We start from the raw sequence: 20,407 nt of genomic DNA on the forward strand, positions 1-20,407 counted from the left end.
GTGGAGAGAAGGGTACCCTCCTACACTGCTGTTGAGAATGTAAATTGGTGCAGTTCCTATGGAGAACAGTATGGATGTTCCTTAAAAAACTAAAAGTAGAGCTACCATATGATCCCATAATCCCACTCCTGGACATTTATCCTGAGAAAAACATGGTCCAGCAGGATACATGCACCCCAGTGTTCATTGCAGCACTGTTTACAATAGCCAAGACATGGAAGCAACCTAATATCCATCGACAGAGTTATGAATAAAGAAGATATGGTACATATATACAATGGAATATTACTCAGCCATTAAAAAGAATGAAATAATGCCATTTGCAGCAACATGGATGGACCTAGAGATTGTCATAGTGAGTGAAGTAAGTCAGATAGAGAAAGAGAAATATTGTACGATATTGCTTATATGTGGAATCTAAAAAGAAATGATACAAATGAACTTATTTACAAAATAGAAACAGACTCAGGGACTTAGAGAATGAACTTATGGTTACCGAGGGTGAAGGGTGGGGGGAAGGGATAGTTAGGGAGTTTGAGATTGACGTGTACACACTCCTATACTTAAAATTGATAACCACGGGGCTTCCCTGGTGGTGCAGTGGTTGGGAGTCCACCTGCCAATGCAGGGGACACAGGTTCGTGCCCCGGTCCAGGAGGATCCCGCATGCCACAGAGCAGCTGGGCCTTTGAGTCATGGCCACTGGGCCTGTGCGTCCGGAGCCTGTGCTCTACAATGGGGGAGGCCACAGCAGTGAGAGGCCCGTGTACTGAAAAAAAAAAAAAAAAAAAAATTGATAACCACGGAGGACCTACTACTGTATAACACAGGGAACTCTGCTTAATATTATGTAACAACCTAAATGGGAAAAGAATTTGAAAAAAATAGATACATGTATATGTATAACTGGATCAGTTTGGTGTATACCTGAAACTATCACAACACTGTTAATCAACTATACTCCAATATAAAATAATAAGTTAAATAAAATGAGAGTCATGTACAGGAATAGGTACAATTAACTTCAAAAGTGGCTCCTGAGAATAGCCGGCAGTCAGTGATGGCAGATTTGCAGTGGGATTTAATAATTAAAGGTATGATGCAGAGGCAAATGCCAGTGATTTCCTTCAGTCTCTCAGTGATCCCTAGTATGAAGCCAGATGAAATCGTTGTCAGGTTTGCATCTAAACTACTGCTTCTTACTTTCAGAGAAGGATGCATTTACCCACTATTTAGATGGGTTGCCATGTGCCACAAATATTCCTGAGATTCTACATTGGGTAGGAGTTTGATTAAGATGATTTAGAGATATGAAGAATGGAATGGAAACTGGAATAGTATTTATCTGTCAAATATTATAGTTCTTATAGTAAGAGAGGAGGGTAATTTGCAGTGCAGAAACATGCATTGTTTAACCCTGTGTGAGGCCAAATTTCAGCATCCAGGATTGAGCTGCTTCATTAATATCACACTGCCTTTGTCTTTCAGTGTTCAGTCTGTGGACATTTTGTATTCTATTCATAGATTTGGTAAATGAATATGTAGAATGTTTTAAATTTTGGCCAACTATGGGGAATGCTGGATTCAATTTGTTTTCTCAATATAGGTTAATATCTATACTTTTTAAAGAAATGTTTTAATGTACTAAATGCTTTCTGAAGACATACAAAAATAGAGATTAATAAAAGTGATTAAAGTGAGTATATGTACAACTGAAAAAAAAAAGAAAAGTGGCTATAGAAACTTAAAAAAATTATTTAAATCATCTTCAGTTTTTGAGTAATGCTTTATAGTTTTCATCATAAACATTTGCACATGTATTGCCTGTTATACCCCTCAGTATTTCAAAATTTTAATATTATTTCAAATGGTACTAATTCTTAAATTTTACTTTCTAATTGTTTACTGTTATTGTTTAGAAATACAATAGATTTTATATATTAATAATGTATAATGCAAACTTAATAAACTCACTAGAACTTTAAAGGAAGTGACTGAATTGAATCTATTTGAAATTATAAGTTGTTACAAACAACATAATTTTTTTAAATTTATTTTTCACATTAGATATATTGTTGAAGTAGAGTTGACCTGCAACATTATATTAGTTTCATGTGTACAGCATAGTGATTCAATACTTTTATAGATTATACTCCATTTAAAGTTATTACAAAGTCATGACTATATTTCCCTGCACTGTACAATATATCCTTGTAGCTTATTTTTTTTATACATAGTAGTTGTATCTCTTAATTCCCACCCCTAGCATGCCCCTCATTTTTCCCTCCCTCACTGGTATCCACCAGTTTGTTTTCTGTATCTGTGAGCCTGTTTCTGTTTTCTTATGTACATTTCTTTTATTTTTTATATTCCACATGTAAATGTATAGAGTATTTGTCTTTCTCTGTCTGCCTTATTTCACTAAGCATAATCATCTCTAGGTTCATCCACATTGATTTGAATCAAAGAAGTTCATTCTTTTTTATGGCTGAGTAATAGTCCATTGTGTGTGTGTATGTGTGTGTGTGGTGTGTGTGTGTGTGTATGGAATATATATATAATCTTCTTTATCTATTAATCTGCTGATGGACACTTGGTTGCTTCCATATCTTGGCTATTGTAAATAATGCTGCTATGAACATTGGGTGCATGTATCTTTTCAAATTAATGTTTTCTCTTTTTCTGGATATATACCCAGGAGTGGAATTGCTGGATCATATGGTATTTTTTTTTTTTAGATTTTTGAGGAACCTCCGTATGGTTTTCCACAGTGACTATATGAATTTATGTTCCCACCAACAAGGCACAAGAGCTCCCTTTTCTTCACATCCTTGCCAACATTTGTTAGACTTTTGATGGTAGCCATTCTCACAGTTGTGAGGTTATAACTCATTTTGGTTTTTATTTGCACTTCTCTGATGATTTGTAATGTTGAGCATCTTTTCATGTCTGTCGGCCGTCTGTATGTCTTCTTTGGAAAAATGTCTATTTAGGTTTTTTGCCCATATTTAATTTTTTTGTATTGAATTGTATGAGCTGCTTGTATATTTTCCATATTAACCCCCTGTCAGTCACATCATTTGCAAATATTTTTGACCATTCAGTAGGTTGTCTTTTCATTGTCAGTGGTTTCCTTTGCTGTGCAAAAGCCTTTAAGTTAAATTAGGTCCTATTTGTTTATTTTTACTTTTGTTTCCTTTGCCTTGGAGTCAGATCAAAAAATATTGCTATGATTTATGTCAAAGAGTGTTATGTGTTTTCATGTAGAACCTTTATATTTTCTGGTCTTACATTTATGTCTTTAATCCATTTTGACTTTATTTTTGTATAAGGTGTGAGGAAATGTTCTAATCTCATTCTTTTACATGTAGCTTCTCAGTTTACCCAGCACCACTTATTGAAGAGACTGTTTTTTCTCCATTGTATATTCTTGCCTCCTTTTATTTGCATCCTTTTTTGTTGTTGTAGATTAATTGAACATAGTTTCGTGGGTTTATTTCTGGGCTCTCTATTCTCTTCCATTGATCTATGTGTCTGTTTTTGTGCCAGTACCATGCTATTTTGATTACTATAGCATCATAGTATAGATTGAAGTCAGGAAGCATGGTTCCTCTGGCTTTGTTCTTTTTTCTCAGGTTCGCTTTGGCAAATGATCGTCTTTTGTGGGTTCACATAAATCTTAGAATTATTTGTTATAGTTCTGTGAAAAGTATCATGGGTATTTTGATAGGGTTTGCATTAAATATATGGATTGCTTAGGGTGGGATAGCCATCTTAGCAATATTAATTCTTCCAATCTGTCAACCTAGGATATCTTTCCATTCTTGTTATCATCTTCAATTTCCTTCATCAGTGTTTTGTAGTTTTAAAAGTATAGGTCATTCATCTCCTTGGTTAAGTTTATTCCTAGCTATTTATTTTCTTTAATGCAATTTTAATCAGATTTTTTTGCTCTCTTTCTGACAGTTCATTATTAATGTATAGAAAAGCAACACATTTCTGTATATTAATCTTGTATTGTGCAATTTTGCTTAATTCATTTATTAGTTCTCTTAGTTTTTTGGTGAGTCTTTAGGGTTTTCTATACATAGCGTCATGTCATCTGCAAATAGTGACAGTTTTACTTCTTCCCTTCCAATGTGGATGCCTCTTATCTCTTTTTCTTGTCTGATTGCTGTGGCTAGGACAGCCAATACTATGTTAAATAGAAGTATCAAGAGTGGGCATCCTTGTCTTGTTCCCAACTTTAGTGGAAATGCCTTCAGCATTTCACCATTGAGTATGTTGTTAGCTGTGGGTTTGTCACAAATTATCTTTATTTTGTTGAGATATGTTCCCTCTATACCAACTTTGATGAGGATTTTTATCATGAATTGATGTTGAATTTTGTCAAATGTTGACAAATAACATAATTGGAAGTGACCTCATTTGTTAATGTTTATGCTTCTGTAATTGCTTGGCTTACCTATAAACCTGGGGAAGCTGCAATGGTTTGCTTTGGTGACATCATTTATCTAGATTTCTTGGACCCTTAACAAAGTTTAACATTATAAATATTCTGATATTTCATTTGAAAATTTTGTTTATTTTTTATCATCTTTATTTAGTGTTTTCTCATGCCCTTTATCCTTGAGTGACTGTAGGACTTTCTGTGACTAAAACAGCTGTTTGGTCCTTTGAAAATAGCCTCACCTTTCTATGTCCCCTCATCATAATGTGTCCAAGGCCGGGAGGAACCCTCATAGAAACTTGTTTCATTTTTCTAAGTGTAAATTTAAAATATTGAACAAAGCACCCAACTAACACCCTCTTACAAGTTATAAGGGGGAAAATTTAGCAATGTGTGTGCCATCCAATGACATGCTAAATATAAAGTTTTAAAACTTAGGAACAATGTATCTAGAAAGCAGTTACTTCACAGACATCAACTTCTCTGTAAGATGTATTGCTTGTCTTGTCTTTTTAGAAAAATAATTTTAGGTGGTACTATTTAAAAATAAGTGAACCCCTTTCTTTATCTGGGGACACAGAAGGAAATGAGGGCCATGTGGAGGAGTCCCCATTTATCAAAGTTGTGGCGTATCTACTACCTTTGCACCTAGAAAAGTGGTCTGGAATCCTGGGGTTTCATCTTCATGCCTCCTTAGGGGAAGAGTATGGGAAGAGGGAGTCTCTGTGGAGACATTTTATTTCCCCTAAGAGACCAAAAAATTATAGTAGATACCATTCTAAAACACTGATATGTTTGTGTCATTCTTCTGTTTCAAACTCTTCTAAGAACTTCAATTTTCTAGAGTCAAGTCCATCATGTTTAGCACGCCATTTTTGTTGCTTCTCTTACCTTTATATCACCTATTTACTATATAATCCAGCCCCGTTGGGGTCCTGCCATATCCTGAATATATTCTGTTCCTCGTCCCCCCATCCCAAGGCTGACGCTGGCTCTTGCCTACCCAATAAACATCCTGCTTTCCCTTCATATATTCCTTTCCTGCTATAAGAACCTTGATTTGTTAGCCAGTGGCTAGAGATCCTATGTTGTGAGGGTACGTAGACCCTTCAGCCATATTCAAGAGATTATCCATATTAGCCTGAGTCACCATGATCTCATTTTTCCTTTGACTCAATACTGACCAATGAGATATAAGGAGAGGTCAGCTGGGGGGTAATTTGTTAAAACATTGGATTTTCTAACACAAGGGACACCTGCTGCTAATCTTGCACTTTATACCTTCTTATTAATTGAACACAGATGTGATTTCTGGAGACATGGCAGTCCTCTTGTGACAATGAAACACCAAACATAGAAACAAAAGATTAAAGCTGAGGGTGATGGAGAGTAAATTAGAGCCTTGGTGTGTAATGATATCTTGAAGTGTCTGTACTAATTCTGAGACACCTTCTTTTATATTTATTGTTAAGTTAGCTTTACATGACATTTTGATCTAAGATACTATTAATAGACTCTCTGTTACTTGTAGCTGGAAGCATTTCTTCACAGTTATGCATTTACCAACACTTCTGTAGCATCCTTCCTCACATACCAGCCGTAGAAATTCAATTATCCTTAGTATAAGAGTTCAATTAGGGTTCAACTAGGAGTATGTAGAATGAAAATTTTATTATAGGAATTAGACCTCAAAAATATATGGGAGGGAATGAGGAAAAGAAGATGCAAAAAGGATCAAAGAAAAATCACCAACCAGAGAGGGTGTTAGTGAATGATGTTGAACTGGTAGGAAACCAGGCACATCCAACTGCTGGAGTAGATCTTCCAAAGAATATAATGAAAGTTAAAGTTCAAGAGTGAGTAATGGATGGGGAGGGAGGGAGGAAACAGAGAAATATTTAGCTCTCAGATCACTACACACAGATAGGCCAAGGATGGCATTTTGAGGTTTTTTTTGGGGGGGGGGCATGCTATGTGGCTTGTGGGAGTTTAGTTCCCTGACCAAGGATCAAACCCACACCCTTGGACGTGAAAGTGCAGAGTCCTTACCACTGGACGGTCAGATGCCAAAGAGGGGACAGGATTTGTAGTATTGCTAAAAGAATAGAGCTGGAACTAAACTGACAAAGAGTTGTCTGGTTCCTGTGAAGACGCAGTGTCACTAGGTGCAAAAAATGAGTGGAGTTAGCACTAAGATATCTAGAAATTATACAACAATCTGAAAGAGCCTCTAAAATAGCTATGTTTAAACTATTAAAATAGATAAAATGGAGATAAGCCATAATGAAAGAATACAATCTTGTTAAAGTTAATGGATTTTACATTTTATGGCATTTCAATTAATTTCTGTTTTTATTTCAATAGTCACAGGCAGCCAGTGGTTTTTACTGTATTAGAGATGTCTTAGATAATTTTGTATTCCTAAATGGTTGTAGAATATTCACTTCTTTGCTTCTTTCACTTTTGTCATTTGAAGTTCTGGGAGAAAGACATCCTTTCCCATTAAAAAGTTGATTTGTTTACATAATAGGCATCAAGTTTTGAAAACTGAAGTGCAGCAACTCTGAGATTGACTCTCATGAGTCATTAGAAAGAGAGAAAAATGGGAAATGCACTTCTGCTTTGTTATAGCTCAAAAGAAGATTTTCTAAGGCTTTTCTGAAGCTGTTGGCAACTCACAAACTATGTTGTACAAATCTGTAGTGACTTCATTATCTGTTACCTGTTATCGCCCTGTTAAACTAAAATAAACTGTTCTGTTATGTGACCTATAAAATGGTATTAAGCATTTTATTACTTGCTTTGCTGTCAACTTGAACGTAAGACAGTTATTAATGATTACATGGAGAAGATTTAGAGGATTACAAATGTTATTTTACAGAGCTGACAGGTTGCCCTTAATGTCTCCAGTCATAAAAGACAAGAAATGGGATAAATCTGAAGCCAGTGATATAAACTCAACAGGCAATGTGATGAATAGAACACAGACACAAGTAATCTCCTTTTCCATATTCCCTTTCGTTTTTCTGATGCCTATGCCATTACTTTAACAGCTTCTAAATGATGTAAATTGGAAAGCAGGAACATTAAAAGAGTAATTCCACAGAGGGAAAGAATGCTTCTTTACAGTCGCATTAGATGCCTGAGTGTGATCTAGACTTTCATCATCCACTGCTGAATTTATGGATGTTAGAAAGTAGGGAAACTAAACAGGAATGGGGCACGTCTGATTATAGACATCATTGATAGTGTGAAGCAACCAGTAGAGGTGAAATTTACTTAGCAACCTGGATTATGTTTCCAAGAGATGTATTTTCAGTTTCTTGTTCATGTGACAATTATGCTCAATCTCAGGTCCTGAGCCACCAACTAGGAAACGTGAGTTAAATGTAAATAGCTAAGTGTGCACCACTTACCTTCATAAGTGTTCCTCCTGAACTGCATTTCTTCTTCTGGTCTAGTTACTTCTAACAACAAAGCTGCCCTGCTTTTACAGTGCCCCCTGGTGCACAGGTAGGGAATCATCTCACTCAGCATCTTTTCACCTTCATCGCACCCAGCATCTTTTCACCTTTTTTTCCCCCCTTAGGAACACAGAAGCCTATATCATTTTTGTCCTTTCTTTCATATTTGATTTTTCAAAACTACAGTTGTCTCATAAAGGGTCTATTTTTTTCTCCTATCTGGAAATACCTTTTAACTCTATTCCAACTTACTGAATGGGCTGAACATAATACACCACAGAAACAGACTGCATTTTTTTTCTCCCATCACTCCTTTCAACCTTTCTCTGTTGGCTCTCCTTTCCCTGGCACTGAAGGCATCTCAGCAAGATACAGCAACTCTCTTGTCATTTTCAATTATAAGAACAATCTTATTTTTTGATAATCCTCAATTTTAGGGATAAACAATCCTTAGGTGATCTGATTTCAAAATTGAGCCTCAAATATTACTCGGATTCCCCCAGTCCATTTAGACAAGGCTGTGATCTGTGTTTTATTTTTTCTCTCTCTCCCTTCTGACTTTTCCAGACTCAACATAGCAAGTGTAGAGATTAAAAGAAAAAGGGCAAAATGTCTTTTATTACTGGTACAATTTGTGGCTACTGGTTATGATAGGTATTTTGTGCTGGTTTTCTACTGCAGTGTATTTTATGTTCTTTGGAAACAACCCCCTTTGCCAGATTTCTGGTCTTGTGTATTTGCCTAATTGGAGCAATACATGCTCCAACTTACCATTTGCTTATTCTCACACCCACTCCATTCCTCAACAAATTGATCTGTCTGCTTTGCCCAAGCAAGCAAGGCCCTCCTTGGTTAAGGTCCCATCAAGTTGGCTTACACCTTTATGCTGTCATACACCGACCTGCAGGGCCAACTAAGGATCCCTGCCACACCTACATGGGAGTGCAGACCATAAACTCCTGTTGCACTACTCTTTATTCTACCATTGGGGAATGTTCCAGAGGCTTCCCACCTTCAGAACTTTCTGGAGAAGCAGGCACCAGTCTTTACAATCAAGCAGAGACAAACTCTCCCAAGCACTCTGTAGATATCTGAGTTGGGTGTCGGTTTGACTGTTTCTGCAGCTTTGCAGGCATCTATCTAGCTGGCGTCTGGGGTATTTATTTCATCCTCTTAAAGGTCCTCCTTCTCTGTTAGTGCTTTTCTTGGCAGACCTCTCAAAGTCATGAGGAGGGCAAGAGAAGAGCCAAATAATTTCCTTACTTATTAATTCCAGAACACTAAACTCCTCTTCTGTATATATTTAAGTTAACATTTATATTTCTATTTACATCTACTCTTACTATATATTATTTATGTTTGTACTATATTTGTACTTATTGAATAAAGTTAGGATAAGGGCAGAAAGGCCAGTTTGGTCACCTTTTGGGGAAACTTGTTGGGTTTCCCCAAAAGGGAAGTGGAGGTGTATGGAGGGTGCTTCTAGCTATTCTTCTCAAGTTTGCGGGCTTTAACCAAATTTCTGAGATAAGAGGTAAGGTCATTCAGCATTACGTTACATTTCTTCTTTACCCTGTCTTTCTTTTTTCTTTTCTTTTCTTTTTTCTTTTAAGTTTAAAGGTTTTATTATCAAAGTCTTGTAAAACAATTTCAGAAACTGTACATCAACATGGCACAGACTATAGTACTTTTATTTTTACTGCACAAAAGTGAAACTTGGAAACTCCTGTAAGAAAACAGTTGTGTAACTACTTTGCATTTAACATAGAATCACTGTGTGCCTCAGATTACTACTGCAGTAACACAAAATTTATTGGTTTTATACAACTTGAGATCAAATAAAAAGTACAATATCAAGTAGCTGTGTCTTATTTTTAAAAGCATATGAAGGTCAATTTAAAATGCACTATCCCCCTTTTCCAAAGAGATTAAAACAAATTAATAAAAGAGTGGAAAATTGAAAATCAGGACAAGAGATAACTTTCTTTTACAGATGGACTTCAGGATAGGCAGATAACTTTCACTGATGTAGATGTTCAATAAATTATTTTAGGGAAAAAATTCCCAAACATCTTATGAAAAAGTATACAACTCTACTTCAAAATATGCTACTTATTTACTGCCAAAGACAGTTTCATTTGAAATCTTGTTTCTGTAATTAAAGTCTAATTATAGCCACCAAAAAAGGTTAGTGCATATATAACCTTTCAAAGTTAAACAAAAGCCACAAAATTTTAGCCACAAGGCTTAAAGAATTATCTGTTTCAAATGCTCATTTCCAGTTGTAACTATAAGAATGTTAATTTGTCATGTCAGCGAACAAGATCATAAGTAGATCCATCATGTTGGAGGATTTGAATGACATTTAGGATATTCCTGCCACAATTAACATTCAATCAGTGCATTCTCTACATGGCTCTATTATGGCAATGAATCAAATTCTAGAAATACTGTAAGTAAACTTAATAAAGGAGATCATACAACATAAACAATCCATGCCTACTGTAGATGCATGTAGCTTTTCATTTTTGTTATGAAGCAGACCCAGAATAGTAAAACTGCTTGTTTACTCAATCAGATTTCTACATGTCAAGAATTGGTTACTCATGTATCATTTTTCTAAAAGCTTTGGGATGTAAATAACTAATATCAACATCAAGAACTTTATAACCATTTATGACTCAGAGCTGTATACATCTAGATTTGAGATGAACAAATACAGCATTAAGAAATCACACAGCGGAATGACACTGATGCATGTATACAGATGGATTCCCACAGAGACAATATTCAGTCACTCATATCCATGTCTTCTTCATGAGATCATCCCCATTCACTTTGGATTCTCTTAGTGAGTCACCAGTTCCCTTTTCCACAGAGCATTCTTTTGTCTTTGGAGAACCTGGTTCTTTTTGTTTCTTCTCCTCTTTTTTCTCTTTCTCACTGTCATACCCTTGTTCCTCTTCATCATAGTCCCATGTAACCTGTTTTACATCTTTATCACTCTCTGATTTTCTTTCCCGTTCCCTTTCCTTATCTTTACTTTTCTTCTTCTTGCTTGTGGATCGTTCTCTTTCATCTCTGCTTATTTCTTTGTCTTTATCTTTCTTCTTCTCCTTTTTATGTCTCCTAGGGGATGGTGAGCAAGACAATTTTCTTTTGGGAAACCTAGGCTTTTTAGGAGATCTTGTGCCACTACTGCTTCTTCATCGTCATCTCTCTCTGCTTGCATTTCTGGAATGTCTGGCTGTGCTATAACTTTTTGGTGGTGTTTTAGAACATTTCTTTGTCTTCTTTCTTTTTGTCTCTGTTTTTTGATGTGTTCCTTGACCTTCTACCCCTCTCTCTGGAATGAGATCTTCTCTGTCTTGGACTTTTGGATCGTTGTCTACTCCTTGGCTTAGAATGTGATCGCCTTCTTGATCTGCTTCTCGACCACCTGTGCCTAGAAGATGAGGGAATCCTCCTCCTCCTAGAACATGATCTTGACCTCGAGTGCCTTTGTTTTTCTTCCTTCTTACCTGGTCATATAGCAGCAGAAATTAGGAGGTGTGCCTCTGGTACTCTCGTCATGGCTTTCTCTATTTCTTTACCAGAGGTATCTGATTTCAGACTTGGTGAAACAAGACCAGCAGCTACATGATTCAACTTGGGATCAACAGTACTCATAAGTTTCAGCAACTGATCTGCAGCAAGAGACTGAGAGTCCAAGTTTGCACCAGGTAGCCCAAGTGCAGCAAGTGCAGGACGAAGAGAGGAGCTCCCAAAGCAGCCAGTGGAACAGTGCCAACTTGTGTAAGTGGGTTAGGAGTAGGCAGGAGTCCACCACCAGGCAGAAGACCTGCCACTGCATTAGCTGGTGCCAACAGAGACAAAGCCTTAGTCTCATTAGGAATAACTCCTTCTGCATATGGTACAACTATCAAAGCTCTGTCAATGAATACAGTGTTCGTAGGATGCTGTGCCGCAACTGCTGAGTCTGGATCATGGAACTTAAAGCAGGCTCGGGATGAGACTGGCAAAGGTGAATCATCAGGGGGGAAGAGGTGCAGTTCGTCAATCTTCCCTAGGGAAACGAAGAGGGTCCACATCTGCTCAGAGCTAGTGCTCGGGGAGACATTAGTCACCTGGATTACCTCGGTACCTCTGCCTCCCCTGCCCCCCCAGCCCACCGCTGGGGCCCGGGCCCCCAGTGCTGGGGACGATGGTAGTGTTGCTCATGGTGCTGCTTGCCTACTCGCTCTCGAGTGAAGTAATTCCAAGACATAAGGCTGGCACCGGCAACGGGAAGGGCTCCTCTGTCCTCCTGCCCCAGATGCTGGTGGTGCCCTGTCTTTTAAGATGACCCATTGCAAACACCAGGAAAGTCTCTTTCAGTACCTTTGCTTTCTGTGTTTATAACAAAAACAGAAACATTCATCACGTATTGAGGTTTTAAGACATGGAGCAAACAGCTAAATTGTTTACAGGTATTATCTCATTGCGATCACAATAATTTTGAGAGGTTGGTCTTATCATCCCTGTTATATGGATATGAAAATCAAAGCTGGGAAAAGTTAACTAATTTATTTAAAAATTTACAGACAGTGAGAAACTGAACTTGGATTTGAACTCACATTTCTAAGATTCTAGAGGCCATGATCTTAATTCTGACATTATACTGTCAAAACATGATGGGTGCTTGCCTAGATGAATTACCCTATTGATACACTAGCATTAAGGATACATAACACTATTAAAGAAATTCATATAATAATCAACAAATTCTGTACTTTTTAATAGCTCTTAAGATTGTCCTTGAGTTACCATGCAGATTATCACAAAATCTCTGCCCCTCTGTTCTCATCTAATTCCATTTCCTATTCCTAAAACAATAGCACTTTGGTTAGAGAACAATCTCTTTCCACTCTCCTCTGGGGGGCTAGCCTGCATTGCCTGAAGACCTCCCTTAAGTCTCAGTGCTGGGTGTCCTCACCACCTCCCTCTGTTCCTCTAGCCCCACAACTAGAGTGTAATGCCAGCAGACCCCTGAAGGTGAAGTGCAAAGTTAGACCCATGAGGAGGTGCAACTTGGGTTCTCCAGAAAGCAAATTCTGGGATGGAGATTTGCTTACAGAAAATTTCTTGGGGCATGCTCTCAGGAGTAATAACTGTTAGAGGGAATAATTGCGCTGTGCTGCAGTCACAACAAAGGCCTCAGCCACCCCAAGGAATAATTGGAGCTGGGAGGCCTGTTCATAATTGCACAGCTGGGGGCAGGGAGCTGGACATTTAAGTCCCATGTGAACCCGTCATTGGATGCTGGCTGCCCCAAGAAAGGGACTGTGATGTCAGGGAGGGCAGCTGTCTTCAACTGAGCATAATTTCTGGAGAAGGCTGAGATCAGGGCTGTCAGCAGGTGCATGCCCAGCAGATGGACAAACTTCCTTCAGCCTCAGAGGGGCGTCTGAGGACAAAATCCTCTACAAATATGCGTTCATTCTATTGTTATTTTCAATTTAACTACTTTGAGGAACTTTATAAGTTTTCATAGGCTTCAGTGGGATTTCCAAGTATTATGCTCTTTTTTCCTAGAATTTTTTATGAGAAAATCTATTTCAAATACAGTTTGTGCACTAAGTTTTGTATCATGATGCATTTAGGAATCAAGCTCTCTGTAACTGTGAGGCCTCACTGCATTTTTATCAATCTTTTGAAACAAGTGTAAACAAAGTGACATAATATGTTTGCAGGCTCCTTATTGAGGAAAAAGTAAGTAAATCAAAATTAGGGGCTTCTCTGGTGGCACAGTGGTTGAAATCCCGCCTGCCAATGCAGGGGACACGGGTTCATGCCCCGGTCCAGGAAGATCCCACATGCCATGGAGCGGCTGGGCCCGTGAGCCATGGCCGCTGAGCCTGAACGTCCGGAGCCTGTGCTGCACAACGGGAGAGGCCACAACAGTGAGAGGCCCACGTACCGAAAAAAAAAATTAATTAGGCAGTGTTCTAGTCATTGTGTACATATGATAAATTGTTTAAACTTCACAGTAAATTGACGTGAGAGATAACATCATTCCCATTATTCAGAGGAAGAAACAGGTTCAGAAAAGTTAAAGAAATCAAGGAAAATTTCATATCAATGGCTGCTTCAGGATTCCCTGTTTTAGTGAAAAAAATATTATATGTCTGTATTAGTTATACATTGTTGTATAACAAGTCAGCCCCTAATTAATGGATAAATAGTAAACTGTTATCATCTCATGTAATTTCTGTGGGTCGTGGAAGTGACCTAGTTCGGTGATTCTGGCTCAGGGTTCCTCATTCGGTTGGAGCTGAGATGTCCAAGGAACAATATGGAGGCTAGGATGGTTAAAATGTTGGAAGGGAGTGATAAGCAGTGTGGCTACAGTCACTGAAAGCCTTGACCAGGGCTGGAAGATCCACTGCGGCTGTTGCTTGGAGGCCTCAGTTACTTGCTGCATGGACGTCCCCGAAGGACTGCTTGTATGTTCTCACCACATGGTAGTTGGTGATAGAACAGGAGGAAGCTGCAATGTCTTCAAGGACCTAGTGTCACAAGTCCCACACAGTCCATTAGGGGAAGTGGAGATGGGCCACACTTTGGGGATGGGAGGCCGTTGAGTAATTTAAAAATTTGTAGACATATTTTAAAACCATCACAATGTTAAGTATGTTAAAGTAGTGTGTATGCTTTATTTTCAAAATTTTCATCACAAATTAGGCATATTATAATTGAACCAAAGTTCTTCTTTATTTTTAATTGGAGTATAGTTGACTTACAATATTGCATTGGTTTCTTGTGTACAGCAAAGTGATCCAGTTATATATATATATATATATATATATATATATAGTCGTTTTCATATCCTTTTCCATCATGGTTTATTACAATATACTGAATATCATTCCTTGTGCTATACAGTAGGACTTTGTTGTTTATCTATTTTATATATAGTAGTGTGTATATGTTAATCCCTAACTCCTAATTTATTTCTCCTTCACCCCCATTCCCCTTTGGTAACTGTAGACTGTTTTCTATGTGTGTGAGTCTGTTTGTATTTTGTAAATAAGTTCATTAGTGTCATATTTTAGATTCCACATATAAGTGATATCATATAGCATTTGCCTTTCTCTGTATGAGTTACTTCACTTAGTATGATAATCTCTAGGTCCATCCATGTTTTTCCAAATGACATTATTTCATTGTTTTATATGGATGAGTAATATTTCATTGTATATATATATATACCACATCTTCTTTATCCATTCATAAACATTTAGATTCCTTCCATGTCTTGGCTATTGTAAATAGTACTTCTATGAACATTGGGGTGCATGTACCTTTTCAAATTACAGTTTTCTCCAGATATATGCCCAGGAGTAGATCATATGGCAACTCTATTTTTAGTTTTTTAAGGAACCTCAATACTGTTTTCCATAGTGGCTGCAGCAATTTACATTCCCACCAACAGTGTAGGAGGTTGTACCAAATTTCTTGATTGCTACAAGAAGCAGCCCTTTTATATGGCAATATTTTCTTAGTTATGAATATAGATTTTCTCATGTACAATGTTATGAAGTGGAATGAATGTTCATTATTTATGGAAATTTTGAATATTTTAAGTATTAAAAGATTGTCTTAATGTAGCAATAAATATTTTCATGTTTAAAATTATTTTATTCATGAATTTATCCAGTGATTATTTATTGAGGGCATGCTATTCACCAGTACTGTTGTAGGTACTTGGGTTAAGGCAACAAACAACACAGGAATCATGATATACCTTCATACATCTTGCATTTTAATGGCAGAGATGAACAATAGCAAGTAACCAGATGAGTAAAAACTGTAATCTGTATTGTGAGCTATGAGTCAGGGTAAGGTAATAGCTGGTGGAGTGTCTGTAGGCAGGGACCTTGGTAGGAGGTGGGGGGGAGAGTAAGAGAGGACATATTTTTGGTTACCAAAGCCCACCCCTGACAGGCTAACACTTGATATGCTCAAGGGACACTATGGAGGCTAGTGTGGCTGAAATGTTGGAAGGGAGTGACAAGAAATGAAGTTGGAAATGTGTCCAGGGACCAGATCCCAAGAGTCTTGGAGGCTATAGGAATTAAAGACTTTGAGTTTTACTTTAAGTGTTATATAAGCCAAGGGAGGCTTGAGAACAAGAGAATGATATGGTCTAACATACGTTCTAAAAGCCAGATGCTTTTTGGAGAATAAACTCTAGTGAGATAGAAGTTCAAGCAGGACTCCCAGCTGGGAGATGACCCAGAATCCAGATATGACAGTGTCTTAGAATAGGGAACAGGACAGGGGAGGGAAATGGTCAGACTCAGGTACATTTGTACAGGAGAGAAATAAAGGGGTAAATGGTAACCCAAAGGCTCTGACCTCATGGCACTGGTCAGTTAGTATATAAATGACTACTTTTCTCTATAATTTATGCTCACTGCTGAAATGTTTTCAAATATTGTTTTTCCCCTTGAAGAAATTCAGAAAACAACTTAGTTTAAGAGAACGTTCTCTACAACTACCAAGTTATTAAATTAACTTTTCCCCTGTTACCCAAGCTTTAGTCACATTAATACTGCACTCAGAGAGCGAGAAATCAATAAAGCCTTTAAATACCCATGATTATTAGTTCATATACATTTATATAAAATTTGTTTAATAAAAATATCAATATTTAATTTTAATTTGGTATGAAATGAAGTTTGTTATCAATTTTAAATTTCTTTTGATAACTTTTTTATACTTTAGGAATCAAAATATTCTATGTCTGGTAATTGAATAATGAAGCAATTGGAAATGAACCCTCAAAACTCTCTTCTTTAATTAATAGTCACTATTTTTGTAAAATTTCTCAAGTGGATGGCCTTTCTTATTAGATTTTCTCTTATTTTCTGATTGAGCAGTGCTAACCAAATAATAATCTACTATGTTATGTCATGTATTAAATATTCCAAATTTTATTTCTTCATGTTCTAGGGTCAGTAGTTTCCATGGATGTTAAAATGTTTTAAATGAGAATTAAAATGGATTCACTGTTCAAATAAGTTTTAGAAATATAAACAAAGTTTAAAAAATTTCCCAGAATTTTCTAGAGCATTCAGTGTATCAGTGTGCATTTTCTCTGTCCAAAGAGGAAGTACAATTTACATAACTAAAACTTATTGACCAAGTAATGGTTTAATTTCCCCTTTAGTAAAAGGCTTGCCTATTCTTTTCCCATCATTAATATTACTCTATTCACTTACTTATGGAAAATAGAGTATATATTGATAGTAGATTGAAATTCACTTTGAACGTAATCAGTATTATTCATTTTTTTCAATAAATATTTGTTGAGCACCTAGTATGGGTGTTTAGGGCCAGGGATACAGCAGTGAAAAAAATTGACATAATCTCTGATCTTGAGAATTTATATATGGTCTTCAAACTGAGTCCGCATATCTGCTGGAAGAGAAAAAGACATTCCCAGAAACTGATGAATGGTTTTTCGGGAATAGAGTTCCAGATTTTCAACTCTGTGCATAATTTTTCCTAAAATGAATGTACCTGAGAAAGCTCTGGCAAACGGTTCCTGCCCACCCTCTTTTGCCATAACCCTATCACAAAAGACATTTCTCTAGCTTTGCACAAGAAAAGGATACCAGTACCCACCTCTTATCTCACTTATCTTACTTTGGTGCATTGTTTCATGGAGGAAAATCTTCCCAGCACCAGCCCCAGGTTGGTGTTGATGTTAAGAAAGATAATAACCCTAATCCACTCGTCCTTACTCACAGCCCCACCCACACACTCACACACAGACACTTTGTCTGTTGTGTCTGTTGTGTCTGTTGTTGTGTCTCCCTCTCCCTCCATTCCTCCCCCTTTTCCTCCCTCTCTTACACACACACACACACACTGTGTCTGTTGTTGTCTCTCCCTCTCCCTCCCTTCCTCCCCCTTTTTCTCCCTCTCTTACACACACACACACTCCTGTTACTTAAGTGAGAAGTTTGTTGTTTTATCAACTCTCAGTGCTGACCAGAAGGGCGGTCACCTCCAGGATTTCCAGAGTGCCACTGGGAGACATGACTCCTGATAGGTTAGTTCCTGAGCCAGGTCAGCAAGTGATTTTCTGGCTGCTTGGCTCTTCACAGTGTGATGTGTCATGTGGATGTTCTTTTCCTTCTTCTCAAATCAGAGCTAGTTGGAAGTTTAGGAGGGATTAAACTAAAACTCCTGTGAGCTCAACTACACTCCTGGCTAATAAGCATCCCTGAAAAACATGTTCAGAGGAAAAAGCTGGATTTAAGGGAAGATACCAAACTTCTTGCTCTGGAGGTAGACAGTGTTCCATCCGTTACCCGGCAACAGTCATAGGGCAAACCACAGGACCTTAACCAACTATACGAAGGAAATTATTAATGAAGGTTAAAATTTCAAGTTGGCTTTCAGAAGCTCATGTAACACATGATAAATTTGAAATAGTGTAGACTTGCAATAAAAGTATTTAAAAATAATTTAAACTATTTAAGTTGTTTCAATGTCCTGACTATTGTAAACAGAGCTGCATTGAACATTGTGGTACATGACTCTTTTTGAATTGTGGTTTTCTCAGGGTATATGCCCAGTAGTGGGATTGCTGGGTTGTATGCTAGTGCTATTTTTAGTGTCTGCCATACTGTTCTCCATAGTGGCTGTATCAATTATCATTCCCGCCAACAGTGCAGAAGGGTTCCCTTTTCTCATGTCCAATGATAGATGAATGGATAAAGAATATGTGGTACATATATATAATGGAATATTACTCAGCCATAAAAAGGAATGAAATAGGGTCATTTGTAGAGATGTGGATGGACCTAGAGTCTGTCATACAGAATTAAGTAAGCCAGAAGGAGAAAAACAAATATCATATATTAATGCATATATGTGGAATCTAGAAAAATGGTACAGATTAACCTATCTGCACGGCAGGAATAGAGATGCAGATGTAGAGAACAGACATGTGGACACAGTGGGGGAAGGGGGAGTTGGGACGAACTGGGAGATTAGGTTTGACATCAGTACACTACCATGTGTAAAACAGATAGCTAGTGGGAAACCCCTGTATAGCACAGGGAGCTCAGCTCGGTGCTCTGTGATGACCTAGATGGATGGAATGGGGGGTGGGAGGGAGGTCCAAGAGGGAGGGGATATAGGTATACTTATAGCTGATTCACTTCATTGTACAACAGAAACTAATACAACATTGTAAAGCAATATTACTCCAATCAAAACAAAAAGTATTTAAAAATGTAAAGAGAACATATGGTAAGGTCCCTATTTTTTTTAAATGTGGCATCACTAAATTATTTAATTCTAAGAACTCTCAAATGAGTTCACAGTCCTGAAATATTGTTTGGCCGCACTCATTTACCTGCCCCCACCATAAACTGCCTGCCTCCCATGCCCTGTGACCAATCAGGGTTGGAATTGCAGCCTCGCTTTATGGCACATCTGTTATCCAATTCTGTGAAGGGGCCATCGTTGTGTGAGGAGTGAGGAGAGCCAAGCCTGTTTTGCAGAGTCAGCAGTTCAGGAGTGTTGCTGCCTTAGCTTGAATCCTAGAGGCTTGGGTCTCAGGCAGCTGTTGATAATCCAAGACAGCTTTTTGGAAGCAGCTCGTATCAAATTCCCTTCCCCATTTCTTATTCTTCATTTAAGCTTCATTGAGTCCCAACTCTTTTGAAATGAAAAGTGTGCTGATTAATACAGTTTGTTTTGTCCAACAAGAAAGTGGATGATACAGTGCCATAATGTTGAATTATCAAAACATGAATTACAGGAATTTTAAGAAACCATCTCTCTTTCAACCAAACTACAATTCCTTCCTGCCCTCTGCCACCTCCCATAGCATTGTCTAAGCGTCCTGCATGATCAATTGGAATTAGAGTTGGTCTCCCTCCCTCCCTCCTTTCCTTCCTTCTTTCCTTCCTTCCTTCCCTTCTTCATTAATTTTCCATGATACTGCTTGATTGGAGTAAACAAGAATATGGCTTAAATGCCAGGCTTAGCAGATGCAAACCATGAATTATAATGATTTTTCCACCAGTCTTTATTTCAACTGATCTAGTTATCTGCCAATTTGGTGTTTCCAGGGTGTGGAGGTCAGAAAAAGTGAATTGGGCTTAAAAAATGCTTTGGAGTAATTTACATCTGCTTTTAAGTAATGAGATTGCAATATCAGTTGATATAATAAAAACAAAATACTGATTTTCCTATTCCAAGTCCTTTTCCAAAGCAATTTATAATGATGTGATCTAACATATCATGTTGAATGTTTTGCTGTGTTCCAGGAACAGTGCTAGTCACTTTAAACTGATTATCTGATTTACTGCATAGAAACTATGAGATAGGTATTATTCCTATTGTTATTTCTATTTGAAGAAGAATAAGCCTTGGGTAGGAAGAAAATGTCCTTAAATACTAAACACCTATAAGTATGAAATGCACA

At 37.5% G+C, this 20,407-nt stretch overlaps 1 protein-coding gene and 1 pseudogene across 2 annotated transcripts in view; one reads left to right on the forward strand and one right to left on the reverse strand.

Moving 5' to 3' along the window:
* The window catches only part of ZNF385D (zinc finger protein 385D), a gene marked incomplete at its 5' end in the record, with an annotated part of 942,221 nt that overhangs the window by 286,840 nt on the left and 634,974 nt on the right, over positions 1-20,407 (forward strand). The window lies entirely within an intron of this gene.
* On the reverse strand, positions 10,705-12,135 carry LOC307053069 (serine/arginine-rich splicing factor 11-like; annotated as a pseudogene). The gene is made up of 2 exons: positions 11,140-12,135; positions 10,705-11,043 (listed from the first exon to the last, which is right to left on the reverse strand). The product of its transcript is annotated as a serine/arginine-rich splicing factor 11-like (transcript).

Source organism: Hyperoodon ampullatus (genome assembly GCF_949752795.1).
Source record: "Hyperoodon ampullatus genome assembly, chromosome: 5".
NCBI lineage: Eukaryota > Metazoa > Chordata > Mammalia > Artiodactyla > Ziphiidae > Hyperoodon > Hyperoodon ampullatus.